Raw genomic sequence first — 23,909 nt, 5'->3', positions numbered from 1 at the left:
CACACAAAATGTCTAAGTGTCTTGCGCGCATTACAGCCCAAGGGAACAGAACAAAATGAGACCCTGTTTAACCCGTAACTGGGCAGAAAGCCTCATTGTGGAACGAATTGCTTCCACGCCTAGGGTCACAAGGTAGTGCTTTATAGCACATTTCTGTAATGAACATTTTGCAGATAATTTCTCATTAAATGCACATAAAAGTAACTTGGATTATCACCCACAGACTGCACCTCTGCCTTGGACTTTCCTCAGCCCTCTTGCCACGAAGACTAATCCCAGCAATAACTGTGACCAAGATTGCAGATGTTTTGCAAGTTTATCAGTTTCAATTCCCAGGTCTTCCCTGTTGTTCGGCATGGGCCCCCAATGTTAAAATTCAAACAAATCCAGCCTGCTCAGGCAGGTCGAGCTCTTGCAGTGATTGAGCTCTTGCGATGAGAAAAATGGCAGCAAGCAATGTTGGCCACAAGCATTTCCATTTGATATCAGAATTGTTACCCCTGACGCAGAAGCCCTGAAAACTAGCAAAGTAATCAGAGCTGTGGAGGAATGACAGCAGAAGGTGAGCTGTGCAGATGTGACTGGTGTGCATGTACTTCAAAGCCTTCTGTACAGAACTGAAAATATACACCACAAAAAGCAAATGAAAAAAAACCTTTCAAGAATTACAGCAAAGAGGAATTTTAACAGAGCTGACCTGCAAAAAGTCAAATGGTTTCTGAAATTTTGCTGCCAACCTTAATCCCATCAAAAAAAATATTTAATAGCTTGCTGAATTATAATCTGGCATCAATTTAACAAGCCAAAGGATTGTCAACATTTGCTCTGTGCTCCTAAACTCCTAGTATTTTTATTCATGAAAAGAATCTTTTGTACTCAGAAAGGGATTTGTTTGCATCACAGACGCCACTAAACCACTGGCTCATTATTACGTTCTCCTACAAATAACATTTCAAATCAGGAATGGGGAAAAGGAAAGCAGGAAAGAATCAAACAAAAAGCAGGCAATTACCCACTGCACTATATATGGCCCTAAGATAAAGAAAATATCCCAAAAGCCAATGGTTAAAAAAAGAGATAGCAGCATAAAATACGAGAGAAAGAGAACAGCATAAAGAGAGGATGAGAATGCAGCAATTAAAGAGAGCGAAGAAAGCAGCACAGAGAGAGTGGCAGAGAGAGAGAGAGAGAGAGAAGCATAAACAGACAGAGGAGACAAGAGTACAGCAGCATAAACTAGAAGTGAGGCAATATAAGTCAAATTAGTTCCCTTCCAATGTTATCAAAATTGTTACTGTAAAGTAAAATCAGCCACTAGTTACAAGTAAAATGCAGTGACTGTGTCTTTGTAGATGAACGCAGCCGCCAATTTGCACACAGCAATATCCCGCAATCAGCCATGAAGTGAATGACCAGTTTTCCCTGGGGGATTGTTCACCAGAAAGCTCCCTTCTCTTTTCAAATAGTACCATGAGATCTTTAACAGCCACAATACTTGCAACAATGCAGCATACTACAGCATGCATTCGAGTTGTCAGGCTACGAGTTCAAAGTCCCAACATGGGGCTTGAACCCACAACCTTCTGCCCGCAGAGGTGAGAGTGCTGATAGCTCTAGCACCACAGTTGTTGAGTTAAGTCTTAATCCTGTGAACAGATACCTCTATTGGGAGGCCAAAGGTAGATTGATTCTTGTGGTGGAGTTTGCGGGGAGGGGAAACACATCACAATTTTTACTTTTTAGTTTTGGGCAACTGTATTTCAAGGACTGCAGGCAACACTTTGCAGTCTCACTTTTTCTTCCGTACTCCCAGCCATTGCATACCACAATAAATATTGCTTCAGGGAAGTACCCACAACAAGTAGCATTCACCTTATTCACAAGTCACCCCACTCTCCAAATACATGCTCATCTACTACTGGAAATTGACATGATGTGCCAGCGGAGCATGGAAAGATTGGTATCGCAAAAGTAATCAATGTCTGTGGCTCAAAATGCAATCTGGGCATCCTCTGCCTTACGGGAAATGATCGCTGCTGTCAAAACCATCACCCACAGAGCTGGAAACCTTAAAATGTGGACAATTACAAAGAAGGCGTGCTGGCAAATGCAATAACCTCCCAGCTGGAGGTTAATGAATGTTGCTTCTCTATTTGAATCATTTATTTTGGAAACTGTGACAAGTATCTTGGTGCAAGTACACATTTCAGTTAAACAGGGGAAACAGTGCATGCTTGAGGAAGGCATTAAATATTTGTTTGTACTTGCCCAAAATATTTGCCCAAAAATAAAGAGTCAAATTTTCCATGTTGTTAAAAATTAAGACAAGCTTGTTCTGTGAATCTGCCCTTCATTCTCAGACGGTTCTTCAGTATTCTGCCCTAGAAATTTGTTTTCTCTTTCTTTACCCCACACATTCATAAAACTGAACTGGAAACATTTCTGTTTCCAACATTCCAATGCTTCTTTCTGTAAACAGTGCAATAATTCAAGGATTGTTCTTAGATTGAAGCTTTCAGGTTAATTTAAAAGGAAAAGGCAGATCTGAAGATCTCCCTTGGAGGTCCATTGCGTTCAAAGAAAAATGTAAGCATACATAATCCATTTATGTTCTCCACTGTGTTATAACACTGTATGCAACGAGGAAGACCACCAATGGAGAAAGCATTTGTGAACTAAAATCTGTAACCTTGAAGTTGATGAATAGTTATAGCGCCTTTCAATACCGTACTACCTCGCTTATAACGTGGCTCTACTAGGGATCTATGATAATTTTGCCCACAAAATAGTCAATTCACTTTACAGTATATTCTGTGAAGCGCTTTGAGACGTCTGGAAGACATGATAAGGCGCATTATCAAATGCAAGGATTATTATGATTATTATTAGGAGGTTGGTACCCGGCAAAAAAATAATGCTTGCATTTGGTAAAGCACCTTTTACACTAGAAGCCCATCCCAAAGAACAGCAGGATTGCAACTCTCAACGTGGGGCTTGAACCCACATCCTTTTGACTCAGAGGCGAGAAAGCTATGAACTGAACCAGACTGACATCATTTACAACTTGCATTCATATAGCATCCTTCATGAAGGCTAGAGTCTCGCCAGTCCTTAACACAGTGTGACGTCACAAATCGCAGTTTTAAAACAGGACTTGAAAGTTTCTTTTATTTCTTACTCTTTGTGTCTCATCTCCGCTGTCTTTTACTAAATCTATTCACAACCCCACTAACCACAATCGTTTTCTTTTTAAAATTGACAATAATGAGCCCTGTGCCCAGGGCCAGACTTGCTCAACTTCCTGTGCTGCTCTCCTTAGCTCCCCCTCCTCCTCCCGTGCCAGCGGGCTGACCATGCCTCTCTGATACTTTAGTGTCTTGTTTGATTCTCAACTGTCCTTTAAACCTCACATCTGACCCCTGCAGCTTTCCCCCACCTCCGCAACATTTCCCACCTCCACCTCTCCCCTCAGACTCCCAAGACCCTAATCCATGCTTTCATCATGTCCTATGCCAATTCCCTGCTTGTTGGACTCCCAATACTTTCCTCCACAAGCTTCAGACCATCCAGAACTCTACAACTCATGTTCTCTCTCACACAAGCTTGTCACCCCATCTTCAATAGCTCCACATCTCGCAGAGAACCGAGATCAAGATCCTCATCTTCACTTTTATATCTCTCCACTGTCTTGCCTCACCCAACCTCTGCGACCTTCTTAAACCCTATCTGCACTCAGCAAGCACTGGCCTGCTTCCCGTCCACCACTGGTGGTCGGGCCTTCAGCCTTTCTGCCCCCTCTCTGAATACACCAAACGCATCATAACAAGGTTGCCCTCTATTGCACTTACCTCTAAGGCAAAGAAAAGTAAGGAAATCTTCAGTTTTGGGCTTTCGTTTTGAGAGGTCAATGATCTGTGTTGCTGGCGGTGGCAGGACTGGGTCTATCAACTTGACGGGGGTTGTGCTGGGGGAGTTGGGCTGCGACTGGGCAAATTTCCTTTGTGCTTGCAGTCTCGGCCTGGAAAAAAAACATAACAATCTACTTTAATAAAAAAAACTACAATATCTCAAGACGAATATATAGAAATAATGCATTTCAAGATGAATTGCGGGGGTATTTCCTTCAATTATTTTCCTCTTCCGAGTGCCAATTGCAGTAATTCGTAATTCAGACTGTACCCACAACAAATATAATGTAACCCACAAGGCAGACACCCATGACGTACATGCTAGCACCCGGCCACAGGATTTGATATGATAAGGTTATTCACCTGATGAATTGCCTGCTCAGAGGGAGTAACATACTTGAGAACGCACATCAAATTCCAGGAACAAGTTTAACTGACAAAGAGTTTGACCTTCTAAGCAACTTTCATGAACTTGCGTTTTCCAACTGAACTTTCCAACTGTGGGTGGAAAGTTAATGCTGCTACCGCATCAACCCTCAGTGAACTGGGTATAGATCCTTTATCTAGTAGTATTTGCAGGCTGCACAAGATAACTGGAATATCATGACCCCGCAGGTTATATTCAGGTTCTCAGCTCCAGTGCACAAATCTCTTTAAGGGAAGGCTCATTAATGCTCTATAAATTATAATCTCAGAATTGGAGCAGAATGCCTACAGTCTACCCAAAACCAACTTCTCCTACAGGAGACTCACAAGAGTGTAAAACAGCAATGAAGGAATCCTGAAGAATATTTATGCAAGTCAACAACACATTTTTGATTTTTCATGCGATGCATCAGTAAGAAGGCTTTAAGACTTCCCTCATGACTCAGGTAGTTAGAAAGTAAGGTACAGCTGCGCTGTATGATTTGTGGCAGTTTTTCTTGGGAGATTTTTGGGGGGCGGGGTCAGCTGGATGTCTGACCATCACCACGCTAAAGAGTATCCAAACCAAACTGAGTTCCATTCATGCCCACCTACACGTGGACATTCTTATATCAGGAGTGGAATGCGCACTCTCTCCTTGGAGGGGACCATGCTTTGACCGTACCTTTGGTCTGCCTCCCACCTCTCTGCCTTCTCTCACCCCTACACCTCCCCCATGCTCGGACCCCGATATCTGACTGTTCAGCGCTTTGGGACGTCCTCCTGACGTGAAAGGCGCTACAAATGTCATTTTGTTGTTATTGTTGTGAGGGGCACACCCTACTTACCTAATTCCAGAGAGTATTTTATAATATCTATTTTATTACAGACTACTCTAACTGTATGTACTTGTGAGTCCCATATCATTGTGATGTTACCTTTTGATGTCACATTTGCAGTCAATACCAAAATATCTTCTTCATCATGATCATCATTAATATTAATAACAGGAGCTGAGTAGGAAGAATTCTCATCTCCAGAGACCATTCTGCCCCATGTTCAAGTCTTACCGATGAGCCTGGCTGGCTGGGCGGTCATAAGCAGTGCCCTAGAGTACAACTGTATACCACTGAACAACCTGTATGAACCTATGGCAAAAGAATCAATGTGCTCACAGACGAGGGTGGGAATAATCTCAGTTAATGCAAGAAAATTTGAAGTTATATAGCTATATCACACCAGAGGGAAACACAAGGTATTTTGCAATGGGTTGGTGATCAGATGAGAGTGATCTACTTTGACACAGTGGCCTGACTACATTCTCCTCAAACATGGTCATTTTCATCAGTAAATGCTGGAGCGCACTCATCTACATTAAGGAAAGTAAATGAAGTTGTGAACAATGATCAAAGCGAAGGGATGCATGAATTCATACAGCTTGGCGTCTAGCCTCTCTGGGTCTCCTCACAGCTACTGTGGGGTGGCACTTATGACAGCCTAAGTGGAGGTAGCCTGACTAAACATGCACCTCTCTTTCATCTGTATATAGCAGACCCATCTACAGTGTTCTTCAATCTTCCAACCATCAGACAAGATAAAAATAACCTGTGGATACAAGACGGTAATTACACAATAGATCTGCAGATCTGAACTTCGGATCCACGCTTGCTGCTTCCGACCAAATCTAAAATGAATATGGAAAACGCAATGTTGACAGTAAACAGTCAGAATTTCTGTAAACCCGGCAGTGATTATAAATCACAAGTTTCATTGTCATTTCTAACTGAATGGGTAAAATTTACACCCAACCCATCCACTTAGCATGCTCTACATTTGACAAATTGATAGGTTAATGGTAGTATGAAAAGTACAAGTCAACAGCACTTTCCCCTTTTAACGCATTGTTATGTACATGCTTGAGGACTTGACATTACTGCAATTAATGACTTGGTGAGGATGAGTAATGCCATGGCTGTATTTCCAGGGAATTTCAGTGAGGCCAGATGGATTTTGATGGAAATTGCCTCCGCACCCTACACCCCAAACCAGCACACCTCTTAATGATAGCCAAATGATAGGCGTCGTGAATATGATTCTTATCCTCTATAGCAAGACTTTCTGATGTGTGATTTCACCTCCTTTCTCCCAGGCATCTAAAGACTACAACGGTGCAGAGGTGTCAGACTGATAGAGCCCGAGCCTCAGTCATGCAGAAAATATCAAATTCTGACAGCTACATGCAACAGCAGCCAATTGCAGTGAAACAATGCCCAGACTGGAAACCACTGGCAAATATCCAAAGCTTTAAGTACTTCCACACCAACGGACGGAAACACAAAATACACTGTGAAAAATGTCATGTTTTCTCAAGTATGCCTGAACTCTCTGTAGCAGCTTCAAAAGCAGTACATTCAAGATGATTTATAATCACCTTCTCCCAAGGAGGATACTAGTCTTTCCCTTCCTCCCCCCCAATGCTGCACATATTTTGAGTGAGTGATTGAGTGAGAGAGAGAGAGAGAGAGAGAGAGACCAAAAGACAGTGAGTGAGTGAGTGAGTGAGTGAGTGAGTGAGTGAGTGAGTGAGTGAGTGAGTGAGTGAGTGAGTGAGTGAGAGACCAAAAGAGAGACAGAGTGAGTGAGTGAGTGAGTGAGTGAGTGAGTGAGTGAGTGAGTGAGTGAGTGAGTGAGTGAGTGAGTGAGTGAGTGAGTGAGTGAGTGAGTGAGTGAGAGAGCGAGAGAGAGAGAGAGTGAGAGAGAGAGAGAGTGAGAGAGAGAAGTATTCGGTGAGAGAGCCACAGACTTTTCAAACAAAAAAAACGAGTACTTTTTTTTTGCTTAAAAAATTGCGGTCAAGTTGGTCAAACAGTTATTTTGATTTGAATCAACTTTCAGATATATGCAACGATTAAAAATCATGCAGCAAAAGCAACGAAATTAACCACTTATAAAGCTTCCAGAGTATTTACAGTTGAAGGAAATGGAGCATGCCACGCCCGCACAAATGGTCAAGATTTAGTTACAAGGCACGCAAAGGCTTTTTTTTCTTAAGGAAAACAACATTTTCTTTCCCCTCCACCCCTTTCTCACACACCCAACACCACTAACACTCCAGGCAGAAATCAATCAAGCTTCTTCCCAAGTTGTGCTATAACCAGCCACTAGGAGGTGCTTAAGGGTAAACTGGGGCGACAACTTCAATTAACAGCTCAGCAGTTTCCCCTGAAGGAGGAAGAGTTTGAACACTCTTACAAGCTCTTATAATAATAATAATCCTTGCATTTGATATAGCGCCTTATCACATCTTTGAGACGTCTCAAAGCGCTTCACTGCAAAGAATCTACTGTAAAGTGAATTGACTGTATATTTTGTGGGCGATTGCGCAGGCAATCAGGCAATTGCGCACAGCAGTGTCCCACAAACAGTCCTGGATTGAGTGACCAAATTATTATTTTTTTGAAAGGCTTACTACTGTCGGAAATGGGATCTGCCAATCAACTGACAACCGGGTTCCTACTTACTGCTAGGTATGCAGAGGCATTTGGAGTAAGGAAACTTGCCTAACGTTTCGCCCTACCCGGGAATCGAACCCAGGTCTCTCGCTTTGCAAAGCAAGTGCTTTAACCACTGAGCTACAGGACTCCATAATTATTATTATTATTAAGTACTGAATCCTGCCAGGAACCAGCTTTGCAGCGTGAGACAACGCCAGTCCAGCACAACCTCCTTCCTGGCATGTAGTACAGGAGTCCCCAAAGGGTAGTGTGATACCCAACTAATTACAAGTATAAATCAGTAATTCTGATCTATATTAATCCAGACCGCAACCAGGTTTTCCACCCCCTCTGGGACACGTAATATCGAAGCGCTATGCAGGATTCAATATCATTGAACAGCTATTACAGGACAAGCACCCAATACAGGCGTATCCTCAGCTGTTCACATGAGAAAAGCAGCTCTGCACTAAAATCCAACCGTTACAAAATCTTTTTCAACATTACCAGCATTAAAACAGCCCATGATCTTTGCCACTGTACAGGTATTAATAATTCTTCTTGCATAATAATTCTTGCATATGAACCTCATCACATCATTTAAATTCTCAAACCTCTTCACGGGATCTCTGTAAAGTGTAGGACAGTGTATTTAGCAGTCAGTCAGTCAGTCAGCCAGTGCGCAGCAATATCTCACAAATAGCCAGGAGGTGACTAATTTTATCTGAAGGACTGCTGACCAGGACACCAGGATGAACTCCCTTCAATTTGATTTCAATTCAGCTCTGGGGAGGACAAGGGACTGTAGAAACTGAGAAAGAGTACAGATCACATTTTTTGCACCTTGGAAAGCTCAGAAAAGAGCCTCAGTGGGAAAGCTTGCAGTCTGTTAATTTATAAAATAACTCAATGATTAAGTTATGTTCGGCTTCCACCTAATTCTAGTTATGCCATTCTCTCAAGTTACTCATCTTGTCTACATATGGAACAACTGGTAAATATTAGTGTATTTCTTGTTAATTATTGAATTTCATGTAATGCCTTTGTCATAATTTCCAAGCTACAATTGTTATTAAAACTGAATGGTTTTAATAGTTACATAATAAATAAATTGAATTTATATTGGAGCGTATTGGTTAAGAGCACTCGCCTCACAAGCGAGAGGATCTGGGTTCAATTCCCGGACAAGGTGACACGTTAGGTAAATTTTCTTACTCCACACACCTCTGTTTACCTGGGCAGTAAATAGGAACCCAGTTGTTAGTCGATTGGCGGATCACTTTTCTGAGGATAATAATCCCTTCAAAAAATAAATCAATAAAGTAATAATTTGGTTACTCAGTCCATGACTGTTTGTGGGACACTGTTATGTGCAATTGGCTGCCGCGTTTCACCCACAAAATATACAGTTAATTCACTTTACAGTATATTCTGTGAAGCGCTTTGAGACGCCTCAACAATAAGGCACTATATCAAATGCAAGTATCATTATTGTATATATATATTTCAACATAAGAAATACTTTGAACCATAATTATCATCATTCATCCCACATATTTCAGTTGGTCAGTGTACTGTAGAAAGAAAACATGGGGGTAACAGGACTTTGTGAACACCCTGAACTTCGGGTAGCATTATGATAAAGATGGAAATCAAGGGAAAGCGAAATATGGAATTGGTGGGAGGGAGGTGTGGGCACAATTGAAACACAGCCTCAGTGTTTGTGGATTATTATTTTCACATGGATTCGGCATGACATGCAGTAACTTTATCCATGATAAAACTTTTTTCACACAAACTCAAAACACACAAAGCATAAATTTGTAGCGAGAACCCATATGCAGCAGATTGTATCAGCAGGGCAAAAACTTACAAATCAGATTTGGGGAATAGGTTTTGCAAATACACAGCAATCAGGCTGCTACCTGCTGTGATCATCCAATTGAGGTTATTTAATCAACTCCCCCACTGTTATAATATCAATCTTCAAAATTATTACATTTCTGTAACTCTCCAAAAGTCAATCTTTAGACATCAATATAAAGGTGACATCATTCAGATGAAACATTAAACTGAGGTCCTAGATGCCTGTTCAGGGGGACATCTAAAAATCCCATGGCACTACAGTATTCGAAAGGAAAAGGGAACTTTCTCCCTATATCCTGGTCAGCAATGCACGACATGAAACAATCGTGTCTTTCAATGCACAAGGTAACCACATTATAATGGCCCTCGCCCTAGCACGAGTTTTCTTATAATAGTCTCCTGTACTCTGTGGTTACCAGATATGTGGTATACTTACACCCTGTGCATGATGACACCTGGTAAATTATGACAGATGAGTTATCTAATCTGGAGGATTGTTGGTTAAGGACACCCCTGTCTCTTTTCGAATGGCATCATGGGATCTTTACATCCACCTGATCAGGGAGGGAGCAGTGCGCTGGACTGAGAACCAGGAAGCAGTACCGGTAGCTATTCATCCGCAGACCATCTAATAACACAGCATCTAATTTAATGATTTCAAGACTACTCAAGGCTCTAAACAGTGTCATCCTAGTTTTTACACCAGTTTTCCTTCTGAAGCACATCCTGGACAGAATCCAGCATAACGCCCAAGAGCAGATATAAAGGTGTCAGAGGGCAAGGAAAGTACAGGGAAAAGGTTTAAAGGTAAGTAAGTGACCACCTAACATATTTTCTTCAATGCCTGCTGATCACCCAATGATAAAAGTGAACAAAGGTAAGTATACTCTGTGAAGTGCATCAGTAAAGGCTGTTAAACAGACCCCATCTCTGCCATTTGTCTACATCAGTGGGAGAAACAACACTCGACAAGGCAAATTAGAAGTACTAAATAAAGTGTTAGTTCTGTGAAGTTACGGTTCTATGAACTTAAGGTGAATGGATGAGTATGATGATAAGTTAAGAGAACATTGGCAGACTTGCAGAGCAAGACCTGTGAGTGCAGCAGGGAAACAAGTTGACCACATACTACTATGGCATCCACAATACAGTCAGCTCTTAAAGGGCAACTTGATGTTCATAGAACATAAAGACACAGGTAAGAGCTGAAAGCAGATGCTTAGCCATAACATGAAACTTGCCTGGGGCTTATGGTAATATGTGATTTCCTCCTCTTCACCTTTGCCCTCTGATATCTTGGTTCTGTTACACGCAAATAGCATGCAAGTGAGTTGCTAGACCAGAAAATACTCCTGAGTCTGCAAAGGCTTCAGAAGACTATTGGTGCTGGATTGATCTTAGCACAATTCTAGAAACCACAGAGCCTGCAGCAAACAGTGCAGGCATTTCTGGCGGTGCTGGTACGTGGAACGTCCCATGACAAGATGTGCTGGTTCTGAAACTGGCTGGTCTCAACCCACAAAGTTAACAACCTTTTACTTGGCAAAATATATGCACAATAATCCTTTAATTTGATCTAGAACCTTATGTTATCGAGATATTTCAAAACAGATCACAGGATTTTACTGTGAAGTATTTATAGGAGAAACATACAGGAAATACTTTTTGGGCAAAAAAAAGGCCAAAGATCTACAAATCTTTTGACCAAGACAACTGCAGTGTGAAAGGGTTGACAGAAATATGATCGATTTGCTGACCTGGTAATAGTGTAGCGCTCGGAGACGCCATCCGGCGTGAAGGGTGCTATAAAAATGCAAGTTGTTGTAATGTGAATGGATATATAAGTTAAAAGAACATTAGCCCACTTGCAGAGTAAGATCTGTCAGTGTAGTAGGGACCACACACTGCAATGGCACACACATACGCTTAAAGGGCAGCACAGAGCCAAACAGCTACCCACTCCCTTCCCGCTTGGCTGATGACAGATTGTTCCGGAGATCGGAGGTGAATCAACAAGGAAGAATGCAGATTTCACTGCTATTGAGAAACTCATCCTCCTGAACGCTGGGCACAGGTTAAATACGGACATCCATTCGCAGTCTCCAGGTACCGTAGGCATGACCACACTAGCAGCCGATCGGACAAATGATGAAACTCATCAGCCTTCAGGCACGACAAAAAGCTCAGAACGTGTGATTGAAGATGTGCAAGGTGATCACTCGGTTAAGTTAATTCTGCAATGAATCACTTTCCAGAACAGATTCCGAGCTGAATATTTCTCCACTCCTCTCAAAGGCACTGATTTATGCTTGGATAAGATTCCATAGGGACTCTCCTGCCTCCGGTACATCAGCCATTCTTCACATGTGCCTAGACAGTGGGCGTGAGCGGGCTAAAGGCTGAGAGGAGCACTGAAGCCAAGGATGATCCTGTCCTCACCCATTTCAATTTATGGACAGTTTATAACACAGTGACCTAATCTTATGGACCCCAATCACTGTGGTATGATGGGGTGGGGGTGGGGGAAATATATAATATGTTCAGTGGGAACATATATATCACCTAAATGTACCAGTTTTTATAAATAATTTAATATCACGTTCTACGCTCAGATCTAATCGGTCTGATAATCAGCCAAATTACAACTTCCACCTCACTCTCTATATGAGCAAAATTATCTCTCTGATCAGCAACAGGATAAACTTCAAACATATCAAACAGATACTGTACAAATCTGGACGGGTTTCTGTCAAGCTGGCACCAGATTTGCAACCCAATCCCCTTCCCCTGATGCTACCACAACAACAAATCAAGGAATTCTATCGAATTGTTCTCCCACTTCATTAAAGTCCCACGCTTCCACATCAAACCCAGTGCAATCAACTTGCCGACACAGTAACAGCAGGTCCCAGGATAAGGGAGGTATTGAAACACTGGCTGAACCAGTATTCTATTGTAGACTAGGTCAATATCTATGCCAGTTTGCACTGCACAGTATTAAAACCACTCAGAGAGAAATACTCAAGTGTTCTACCATTCATCACGTGGCACGTTAATTATTATAATGCAGATTCAGCTATCACGTCAGGTTGACAGATGCCAGAGAAGAATATAGGACGTTTACTGGGTCACTGTTCTGGGCACGCTGACAGGCATTGCCTGAGGACATCGTGGACATTGGTGGCTTCGAAGGCTCAGAAAGTCATATTTATTCAGATGGCAGCATGGATTCAGACAAAGAACAGAGAGGGGAAATCCCTCCTCCCCCCACCACTTTCCTTTAAAAGAAACACCATCACAAAAGATCTAAGGCAGCCAGGAAAGGTTTTCTACAATCAAGTTGACATCTTGCAGCACAACATGCAATGCTACTAATTAAAAATGCTCAAATGCAACTGGAAAAAAACAGATTTTAATGACTACTCAAAATCTTTTACATTCCTGACAAATGCAACTCAAAAAACACATGCTCAGTATAAAATGTATCAGGGAAACTGAATAGAGACTGAGCATCCTGGCAGCCTTTGATGATTTAGATTACACTCAACTTGATTTTCAGTGTCGCCTCAGCACATTACAGCTGTGTGTGTCTACTCCAACAATTTAATAATAATAATCCTTGCATTTGATATAGCACTTTATCAAGTCTTCGAGACGGCTCAAAGCGCGTCACAGAATATAAAGTGAAGTGAATTGGCTGTATATTTTGTGGGCGTAACGCAGCACCTAATTGCACACAGCAGTGTCCCACAAACAGTCCTTGATTCAGAGACCAAATTATTATTAATATTTTGTTGAAGGGGTCATTACCATCGGAAAAGCGATCCACCAATCGACTAACAACCGGGTTCCTATTTACTGCTAGGGAATAGAGGCATATGCAGTTAGGAAACTTGCCCAATGTTTTACCCTGCCTGAGAATCGAACCCAGGTCCTCTCGCATGCGGGGCGAGTGCTCTAACCATTATACTACAGGACTCCACAACTCATATTTTCATGGGCCACTTCACGGAGGATAATGTTGCAGGGCGCTTTACAAAGACAAGGCAAGGCGCCCAGCAAGGGAGAAGGGGAAGGAGACGTCACTGTAGAGGTAGATTTTTTTTGGGTAGGATTTAAAGACAGATGGGTAGGAAGACGGAGCTCCGGACTACAAAAAAATATCTAAAACAGGTAAAAGAGAACAGAATATGGTTGTGGTTAGTGAAAGAAAGAACGTGAATTTTTATAGCAATGCTGAAACATCTCAAAGTGCTTCGAGTACTGTTGAGCCTCGTGACCATTTCTGTCAAGTGTTTGACCTTACTTTAACAAAAAGATTTCAAGTTTCCCACTGGCACTAAAGTGGCTGGACATATTTCCCTACAAATAGTCATCTAAATATGCTACAATCCTGGAAAGCACTTTGGGATATTTTGACAATGTGATAAGGTGATAGATCAAATGTTTTACGTTTAATCTTTAATCATTCATAAAAACACCAATCCACGCGTGAAGTTTGCAATCTTTCTAAAATTCAGGGCCCATTTCTTTGTTTTAAAAATCGCTGCTTGGAAGTTCAAAATAAAATGGTAACTTATCGAGCGTCCAAGCCCACCATCGTAGGTGTATTAAACTTTGCTCACATGGTTTCCAAGTCATTGGATATGGAAACTATCAAGAGTTTCAATGGACTATCTCACCCATCGCTTCTGATTAAGAGAATACCAGAACAAGACACGGCAATTCCTACAGAAGCCAATTTCACTTGTTTGATTTCAAAGTCAGTAAAGGCACACATTTCATTCAAAAGCTAAAATGTAGTCTCACTACATCGGCTACTTTCAATATTATCCAAGGCTGCGGCTCTGAAATAATAATAATTCTTGCATTTGATATAGCGCCTTATCACATCTTCGAGATGTCTCAAAGCACCTCACAGAATATACTGTAAAGTGACTTGACTGTATATTTTGTGGGGAAAATGGTTCACTTGCTTCCTTAATTTCTCTTCCCCCTCCCCAGAGAGTTCAGTGCTTTAAAACCATTAAGTATTACATTTGAGTGACTAGCATTAGAAATAGGGTTAAGAGATCAGTCTTACATTTTTCATGAATAAGAAAATCAAAACATTTAAAGGGACCCACAAGTAGTGGCTTTGAGCTGGCAGCCACGTGCTCTAAACCTTGGCCTGTAGGGCCTTATCCTGGGGTATTTAAGATTTATTTGGGTCCCATGACCACTGCTGTCAAATGTACTAATTTTCAAAAAGAACCAGTTGCCACGAGTTGAAGTTACATCTCGCGTTTTAAATTTAGCAAAGCTTTTTGCGTTATTGAAGGGGTTCAGCAATACAGAACAGCAAGATGCACAGGTCAATGAGAGAGAAGAGAAACCAAACTGTTTAAAGGAGCCTGTACGAAGTCGCATTTTTGTGTTGACAGCCACATATGCTAATACTTGTCCTGGTCACGTCATTCATTGCACACTCAAAAGGAGAGGCTTCATGACACAAACATGAACCATATTATAATGAACATCTAATATCCTAATTCAAATACAACCAGAGAAATCGGAAGACCAAATCCAGTCACATTTGTTCTGTAATGTCAGGACGATAGGTGGAGCACACCAGACAATGTTTTTCTGTCATCTTGCACGCTTAATGCATTGCAGTACAGCGACCAAAGAACATCTGTTTTATTCACTCAGTGTATCTCTCTGAGCATATAGAAATGTAAAAACTAATTAACTTTAAAGATCTTCATGACTAATTCCAGGCTCTAACTGATACCAGGATTTATCTTCAGTCAAAATTAACCATTTTATTCAAACTAATGTCATGTTCCTTTTTGAGCACAGCGAGAGCCAGCATCATAAAGCCCATGAATAGTGGGCAGTATGCTTTAATCTGACCTTTATTCGAATTGCAGTTAAGTGATATGAGGTATTGCCCCCAGTGGATCTGCTGTACAGTAAGATTTTTATCAAACCTTACATTTAAATTTACAGCATCTACATGGCAGACTCGTGATCCTTTATAACGCTGAGTTGTGAGGTAGGCAATGATCAAAACCATATGTCTCTATCTCACCATCCTTGCACACCTCTGGGTGTGTAAGGATGCAACCAAGACGCAATTGTGGTGCGAGGTACGGGGGAAAGTGAGGGAGGGAAGAAGGCTGAAGAAAGTAAATGTCAAGAGCAAATCACCAGAATAAGCCCGAAGTGTAGCTATTGAAATCCCTGAAAAATCTGTACTCTCTCTTGGAGAACCACTGTAGGACAGTAGATAACCAGGAAAGCGTGAAACACTCAACAAAGAATGCCCTTCTCCGGAGCGAAGTCTTAAGGAAATGGAAATCATTCTATCTGTCTAAACATCAGGAGAACAGCGCTCTGTATAAATGTCACTAAACAGAAAATCAATGCAAAATGCATTTCAACAAAGCGGATTTCTTACCATAAGTGAAGCCGTCAATCGTCAATTGCTGTTCCCTACATAGCCAAAGGCAGCTATTCACACTCTTTGCACCTGCAACACAGGGTTCAGCACATCGCCTACCAGTGACTTCTCCTGCCCACACCATATGTTGTGTCTCAATCCCAGCTCAATTTCCCCGTAACAAAGGCATCCCATAGCTACAAAACTCTGATTGTAACATGGTGGCATAGCACACGGGGGTCTCGAATCACCAGTCCCCAGAGCAGTGGGATGTGAATGGCTTCCTATAATTCTGCAGTACCTCAAAGAAGTTGCGGGGGAAGTGGGGGAGGGAAGAAAAGAGTTGGAAGACATTGGGATGTCTTAAAAGTATTTCACAGGCAAACCCTTATAATGCAATCAACTGAGTCCAATGTCTGTCCCAGGAGCCGGATGTGCCGTGCTTCCACTGGTCATTAGACTAGAAGCCAGGCCAAGTTACACTGAAGGGCGCTATAATGGGGTTCTAAGGAGGCAAACAAAAAATGGGAGAAAGACTGGCAAATGATAGANTTTTTTTGGGGTCAACCGGGTGTCTGACACATGCGGAAGTCCATCACCGTGATGAAGATTATCCGAAACAAGATGAGATTTCCATGCATCCCACCTACATGTGGAAGTCCCAGAGATAGATTGTTGGAATGGAATGCACTCTCTCTCTGGAGAGACACATCATGCCCACCCAATTCCAGAAAGTATTAGGCACAGGCTGGCAAGAGCCAAGGCTTGTGGACCCCAGAGTATGCGTTGGGGGTACTGTTGTAGTCTAATCAGCTAAAACCACATAGCTTGCCATTGATATTGCTTTCCGGCAAGCTTTCCGGCTGCTTGTCCAGCTAGGACCACCCTACCTGTTGGGCTTGCAGGGTTAACAGGAGCCGAGTGAAAGGACTCCCTGACCCCAGTTACAGGTCTGCCCTTCCAGGTCTTGCCGATGAGCCAGGCTGGCTGTGCTGTCATCAGCAGTGCCCTGGAGTACTGCAGACTCGCCTGGCTCAGGAACCAGATAACCGAGACCGCCACAGAGGGCTGGTTTGATTCTGACATTCCATTGCCAGGCATGTCATCGTGGAGTCAGTTCTGCTCCAAGGGGACCCCGCTTTACCTCCCCTGCAAGGAAGATAGTCACTAGTTGGTCATTCGACATCCGACAAGCGCAGGTTTGATCCACACTAGGTGGATGGTAGGTACAGGGAGCTCCCTGCGAACTTCCTGGTGGGCAACACATCTCAGCATGAAGTGTTTGAGATCATTGCCACCGTTTTCCTGTCTGCAGCTCGGGCAAACGTTCCTTCCCATTGAGCAATGATTCCACCAATTGGAGGAAAAGATACACAGGAGGAAATTAACCGGGACCAGTTATATTATAATAATAACACTTGCATTGCATAGCGCCTTATCACGTCTTCGAGATGTCTCAAAACACTTCACAGAATATACTGTAAAGTGAACTGACCGTATATTTTGTGGGTGAAACACAGCAGCCAATTGTGCACAGTAGTGTCCCATAGTCCTGCATTGAGTGACCAAATTATTATTATTATTTTTAAGGGATTATTACCCACTGAAAAGCTATCCACCATCAACTAACAATCGTGTTCCTACTTACTGTTGGGTAAACAGAGGTGTGTGGAGTAAGGAAACTTGCCCAACGTTTCGCCCTGCCGGGAATAGAACCCAGGTCCTCTCTATGGCGAGGAATGGAGAAGGAGGAGGATTGAAGCCAGTCATGTAGCTCCACATTGCTGCCAGTCAGTACCATAATGTCTGTGCTTTTAAAAACAAAACACTGAAATAATTAAGTCAGTGGTGACAAGCTGATGTGAGTTCACAGTAACAGAGGGACAGACATAAACATAGCAAATCCCCCCTTCCAAAGAGTGTCACAGGAAATTTAAGACCAAATGGTTCTGTTTATTCAGATGAGGCTCAGTACGTGGTTCTATATATTTTCCAATTCTTCTTTACATTCTTGAACTCTAGAAGTTTACAAAGTATATGCCTGAGAAAATGTATCCTGTGCATTAGAGAGAGGGGGGGCAGCATTGAGCCTTTGAAGCTCATGGATAATTTGTTGTGAAGGTGGGGGTGGGGTAGGAGGGGGGGAGAACAAACTTTTATCCTCTTCACGTGCCCAGTGTTTTTAAAGTGTATAACCTTGTGGGAAAAAAGCACTATATAAAATGCTTTGAAATTCACTGTATGAAATTCTTGTTTTTTTTCTCTCCAGTGGCACAATTTTTCTCCAATATGTCCGTTCACTTGGCGTCCAGAAGGCACTGGGAAGTTTTGGAGCACTCCAGCATTTGTACAGGCAGAAATGGGTCCGGGGGAGTTCATAATTGCTAAGCTGCAGAGGAAGAGAGCATTACATAAAAATGCAATGCGAGGCTCCCTGCACAGAGCAGCTTGTCCAGCAACACTAAGCCAGGGAAGTACGTTCACTTCTCCCCAGCTGGCAAGTCCACGCTGAGTTTCCTGGGTTCAGCCGGAGCTATATGCGGTGACTAAACTAGCCCTGGACGTCCCAGGGTCAGGGAGGAGAAAACCAGCAGGGCTCCTGCTCCCTCTTCAGCACACCCTGCAGGTAGCCGAATGGGGAGAGGTTAGACTCTGTCATGAACCTCTCTTCAGTCAAATGACCTACCAACACTCACACAGTGGGCCACTTGGGTGGGGTAACGGGACAGACAGACAGTGCTGTGGATCTGTACTCCAGCCAGAGGAGGTTAGACAAGGAACAGAGACGAATGCCAGTGAGGAGAAAATTAGAATAAAAATCAAAACACACTTCAAATGTTTTTTCTTTTTTTAAAAAAAGATATGGGACAAAGTTCGGAGGAATGAGATTAAACGGCTCTCTAAACCAGCGTTGCACGGATCCACACGGCCTCCTTCTGAGCTATAAAACTCTTCTAACTCCAGGCCTGAAACACTCAATCTAAATATTCCGCTACTTAATCCTTCATTTAAAAACAAGCACACAGTTTCACGAACATGCACAGAGGAAGCAATGGTAACCATGGAGTCAGTGGGCAATTAGCCCGGCAGACCAAGCCTCAGGAAGTCATGGCAAACAAACCCTACCAGACATCGGCACTGAGCAAATAGGAAGCGCCTGAAAATGTAAACAGACAGCCGCTGAGGTTTTATTAATACACTGCTTTCAACTCCCACTACCTCAAACAAACAGCTTCCGGTAAACTGACTCTTCTGACAGTCTGCACCAGTTTGAGTGATTCCACCCTTTCTGCTGGCAGGAAGCACCAAAGTCAAAAGGTCACCTTGCCTTGGGGTAGCTCGGCACTGGGGCGAGGAGACAGCCTCCCTTTCTGCCCCATTAACGCTCCCGGCATTTGCTTTCCGGTGCCATATCCCATTCCCAGAGCTTCCACTTCGCCCAACTCGCCACCGAAGCAACGTTAAGCACTGTTGCCAGAGAAACCATTCACAACACTTTAGTAGACTTTTTTTTTAAAAAACGCGTTCACGCGCACAAGGAACGAGTGAACAAAAGGCTTCCAACCGTGAGGATGGGATGTTAACCTTACTTTAAAGTGCTACAAAGCAAAATAACCACTGGACATCAGCATCTCTGGCACTCGACCTCAGCGCCCTCACATAACATCTCACCACACCCAACACACACACACACACACACAAATTCCAGTCTATTCCTCAGGATTTTATTATAAATAATTCTTGCATTTGATATAGCACCTGTCAAGTCAAGAGGACAACTCAAAGCGCTTCACAGGATTTAGTGTAAAGTGAAATGACTGTGGGACATTGGCTGCTGCGTTTGCTCAAACAGCCAGAAGTATGAGCAGAATACTTTTTGGGGGGCCCATGTGACAAAAAAAGGTCTCCCGTACTGATTACTAATAAATTGGAGCAAATTTGCTTGTTTGGATTTAAAACAAAACGAAAAGGTAAAAATATTTCGCACTGAATGCCAGGCTTCCAGGTAAAGTTTAGCAACTGGATGGACAAACATTTAGGACTGAGCAGTCAGTCAATCGACTTGCTAAAGAGTCATTTAAAACACAAAGCCTGCTGAAACCCACTCAAAACTGCCTTTATACCCAGGCAGGCAGAAGCCTTACGCAGCACGGAGGCTCTCGACAAGTGAATGGGTGCTAACTGTGGCAGTGACTGGATCGAAAATAGGCAATATTTGCATCAAGTTGCAGGTACTGTGCAGGGCCCTTTCCACGGTCCACTGCATTAGTTAAAATACAGATTTTGAGTCAACGCAATAGTAACACATGAATCATAGCAGAAAGAGCATTGATTTTAAATGTGAAACCACCTTTAGCAAAGTCAGAAACCACACCCGTGCACGCGCGGGCGCACACACACACGCACGCACACACACACCCTGACTGACCAACCAGAACAGAAAACATTGCACAGACACACAGAGAGCGACCAGGGGCAGAAAGCAGTGCCCACACAAAGTACAGGCATGAATGAACCAGGCTTCCACAAGCAGAGACAGGCAGCCCGGCACCGGGTAGTGGAGAGGTCAGGGCAGAAGACGGACACAGGGCAGAGTACAGATACCTGCAACAGGTACAGAACACCGGCCAGCCCAGGGCTGCGTAAAGCACAACTAGTCCAGGGGAGCAGCACAAAGGCTGAACAAGGACCATAATCTTACAATTGGTCATACAGTGCTAGAGAGCTGGGAGCGCAGCATCGGGCAATCCCTCAGTCAGATTGTGTGGTGATTGTGGTGTACTGAGATCAGAGGAGAGGAAAGGGAAGGGGTGGGAAAAGAAAGTCCCAGGAGTCACGTATTGACCAGAGATCAAATAGAGTTCTCCCCCGCCAATGATGAAACCGAGCTCTCCGTGAGGGAGGAATGAGTCTGAGCAGGTTCTTACCACATGGAGAGCGTTAGCTGTGTCAGAAGTGCAGCCAGGGAGAGCAGGGGGGGAACCCAGTGGGCTGAGGCAAACGCTTAACATTCTTGACCGACTGCCAAGAAGGTAGTCCAGCCAGCTCCCAATAAAGATTCTGAAACACTACCTCTGCCGTGTAACTTTGTAAATGGGCTCATACTCAGAAACAAATGTCTATCTAGCATCCATTATTATTTTCAAAAAGTTTTTAAAAATGTGCATTACTTTAGATTGATCAGTTATACAGTGGAACAGATGGAGGAATGTTTTTGATTACTGGAGTTTTGTGAAATTGGGTTAATAACGAAACAGGACAGATTTGCTTCTCTGCTGCTTGAACCACTTTTACTTCAGCTCATTTATCTGCTCAATCCTTCCAGCTGTAACCATTCCAAGTCCCAATTTTCTTAAATTCACTTTTGACGGTAAGGCAAATATGCCAGCATGTCCACCTACAAAATGGATAGTCATGACACTTTACAGAACATCCTGTGAATCACTTTGAGACATCATCCTGTCGTGAAAGGTGTTCTAGCAAATGAAAGTATTATTATTAAATTAGACATTTCTTACAAAGTTAATCAGTACTGGAGAAACACAAAATTGACACTTGAGCTAGGAGAGAAATTAAATGGTGCAGGTTTAATCAGATTTTTTCCTCTTTTGTTTCCTTTTGTAGATGTGATTCAAGTGTCCAGAGAAGAAAATGAAGAGTCAAAGATTTGGAATTCAGATGCCAATCTGCTCTTCCAAATCCCAAATCCACGCCAGCATCAGTCAACGTTCCAACCCCCATCACGAAAACTCCCATTGGACTTTCTGTGTTTAACCCAAATTTAAAAAAACTCAGCAGGCTCCATTGGTTGCTGTCACAGTACTGGGCACCAGATCAAAAGACACAAGAAAACAAGAACAGCAATAAACAAGCCTGAAAAAAGTTTCTCCTGCTGTCTTGGCCAACAATCCTCCAAATAAATAAAACGTATGTTATTGTTGTTTGTGGGACACTGCTGGGTGCACCATCAACTCCCACAAATATGCAGTCACTGCAACTTGACAGCAATTCCTAGCAATTCGTTGTGAAATGCTTTGAGATGTTTCAATGCTAACAATTATTATAAAGTACAAGCGTTATAATGATTCATTATTATTAATAAAAACAGAGTGGTACACAGAAAGCATTCATTTTCACAAAGCGACATGCAGGGTGAAACTGGGCAATAACTTTGCATTTCCAGAAATAGTCCTCTCATCTATTGTGTAGTGAACCCCCATTGTCTGTCTATACGCCTCTTTATATGAGACAGTGATTAATTTGCTAAACAATTTATCCACATATGTAAACGACAAAGGACTATTTCAAGGACAAGAACAATTCCATCTATAGAAACTTTAGTTGGGAGCCAGATCAGGATTTTCCAGTTCTATTCTCGCCCTCGCAGATCTCAGGCTCCCTCGTCTTCTGGTGACTCAAGGAGGTGAAACCTGAGATCTGCAAGGGAGATCACAGAAGAGGAGCAACTGGAACAAATATCCTGAGCACAGGAACTAACATTACAACATGGTGCCAAAGAGGAGAAAGGCATCTTTGCAATTATGCTTGAAAACACTATGCACACCTGCTGTTACTCTCTACGCAGTACTTTGTTACATTTTGAGATGGAAGGTTTTTTTTAGCCCGACCATAACCCCTTCATTAATATCATGAAATGACAAACAGGAAATATCACCAATGGGGAATTGGTCACGGCACTGACCGCTGAAGCTGCCTTTTCTCTGGTTGGTGGGCTTCTCGAATGGCTGATCGAACGACAACACTGACTGCGGGGCTGAGCGGTGAGTCAGCACGGCACCACCTGATGGGACCCAATCTACACAAACATGTGGCAAGTCTGTAACTCAGTATCTGATCAGCTTCAACACTTGAAAAAGCAGCTCAGTTACTGCAAGACCTGTATCATTATATCCGCAGCGTTACCTGATAGTGCACACATTCCTGGCGCGTGAGATCAACCCACTTTGCACAGTGCCCCACCCGACCACTCTTGGCAATGGCACATTCGTCTCTCACGAACCTGTGGGTGGCTGGACGGTCATTGAGCAATCATTCATTGACTTGAAACTTGCATGTCCCACACGTCAGTCTGCCCACATTGTGTATCACTAGTAAAATGAACAGCAACGGAATTCACAGGTCTAGCAAACATACTGGAGGGCACAAAAAACTGCTTTCCTCATCTGCTAAAGTAGGTCACAACAGACTGCCGCTAAGTCATTTCACTCCAGTCGACAAGGCTGCACCGGCATTATAACAATCCCTGTATGTGATCGAACACCTGTAATGTCAAAAGTGTCAGAAAGCATTTCAATGGTAACTGCTGCCCGGTGAAGTAACTGATGATCTGTAGGTAAACACTGCAGTCATTTTGCACACATGATTCCACAAACAGCCATTAAGTGACTGACTATTTCATCTGGTCCAGGAGAAATTCCCTTCTCTTTTCAATTTATCTCATTGAAACTTTCTTAACGTCCACCTGAACAGGCAGACGGGATCTGATCCGAAGGACGGCACCACTAACAATACAGCACACTGCCAGGACTGTGTGTCAGCGGACTGTGAGCTCAGTTCCTGGTGTGGGGCATAGCTGGTTAAGAACAGATTTAATGGTTAAGTTTAGTAGATAGAGACGGGCTCTTTTGAGAGGGTACATGTGTGAGAAGGACAGAGATTAAGTGAGAGAGTGTGCGAGAAACAATGCACGTGACGTGAATGCGTGTTCATGAGAGAGAGCCTGTGCTCAGGAGAGCATGAATGATTAGGTTGGTATGTATTTCCATTTTTTTTTAATGTGTGTGCATTTGG

The 23,909-nt window shown here is 42.9% G+C and overlaps 1 protein-coding gene across 2 annotated transcripts in view; it reads right to left on the bottom strand.

Moving 5' to 3' along the window:
- Window positions 1-23,909, bottom strand: part of jarid2b (jumonji, AT rich interactive domain 2b) — a 119,115-nt gene that overhangs the window by 58,058 nt on the left and 37,148 nt on the right. Inside the window, exon 1 of one of the 2 annotated variants that reach the window (XR_006084838.1) lies at window positions 3,849-3,901. The gene's annotated coding sequence lies outside the window, so the exon portion shown is untranslated. Of the gene's footprint in view, window positions 1-3,848; window positions 4,019-23,909 lie in introns of those variants that run through there. The other variant, XM_007902609.2, reaches the window with a different exon arrangement.

Source organism: Callorhinchus milii, unplaced genomic scaffold, assembly GCF_018977255.1.
Source record: "Callorhinchus milii isolate IMCB2004 unplaced genomic scaffold, IMCB_Cmil_1.0 Scaffold2, whole genome shotgun sequence".
Lineage (NCBI taxonomy): Eukaryota > Metazoa > Chordata > Chondrichthyes > Chimaeriformes > Callorhinchidae > Callorhinchus > Callorhinchus milii.
This window is presented reverse-complemented; position numbering and strand designations above follow the sequence as displayed.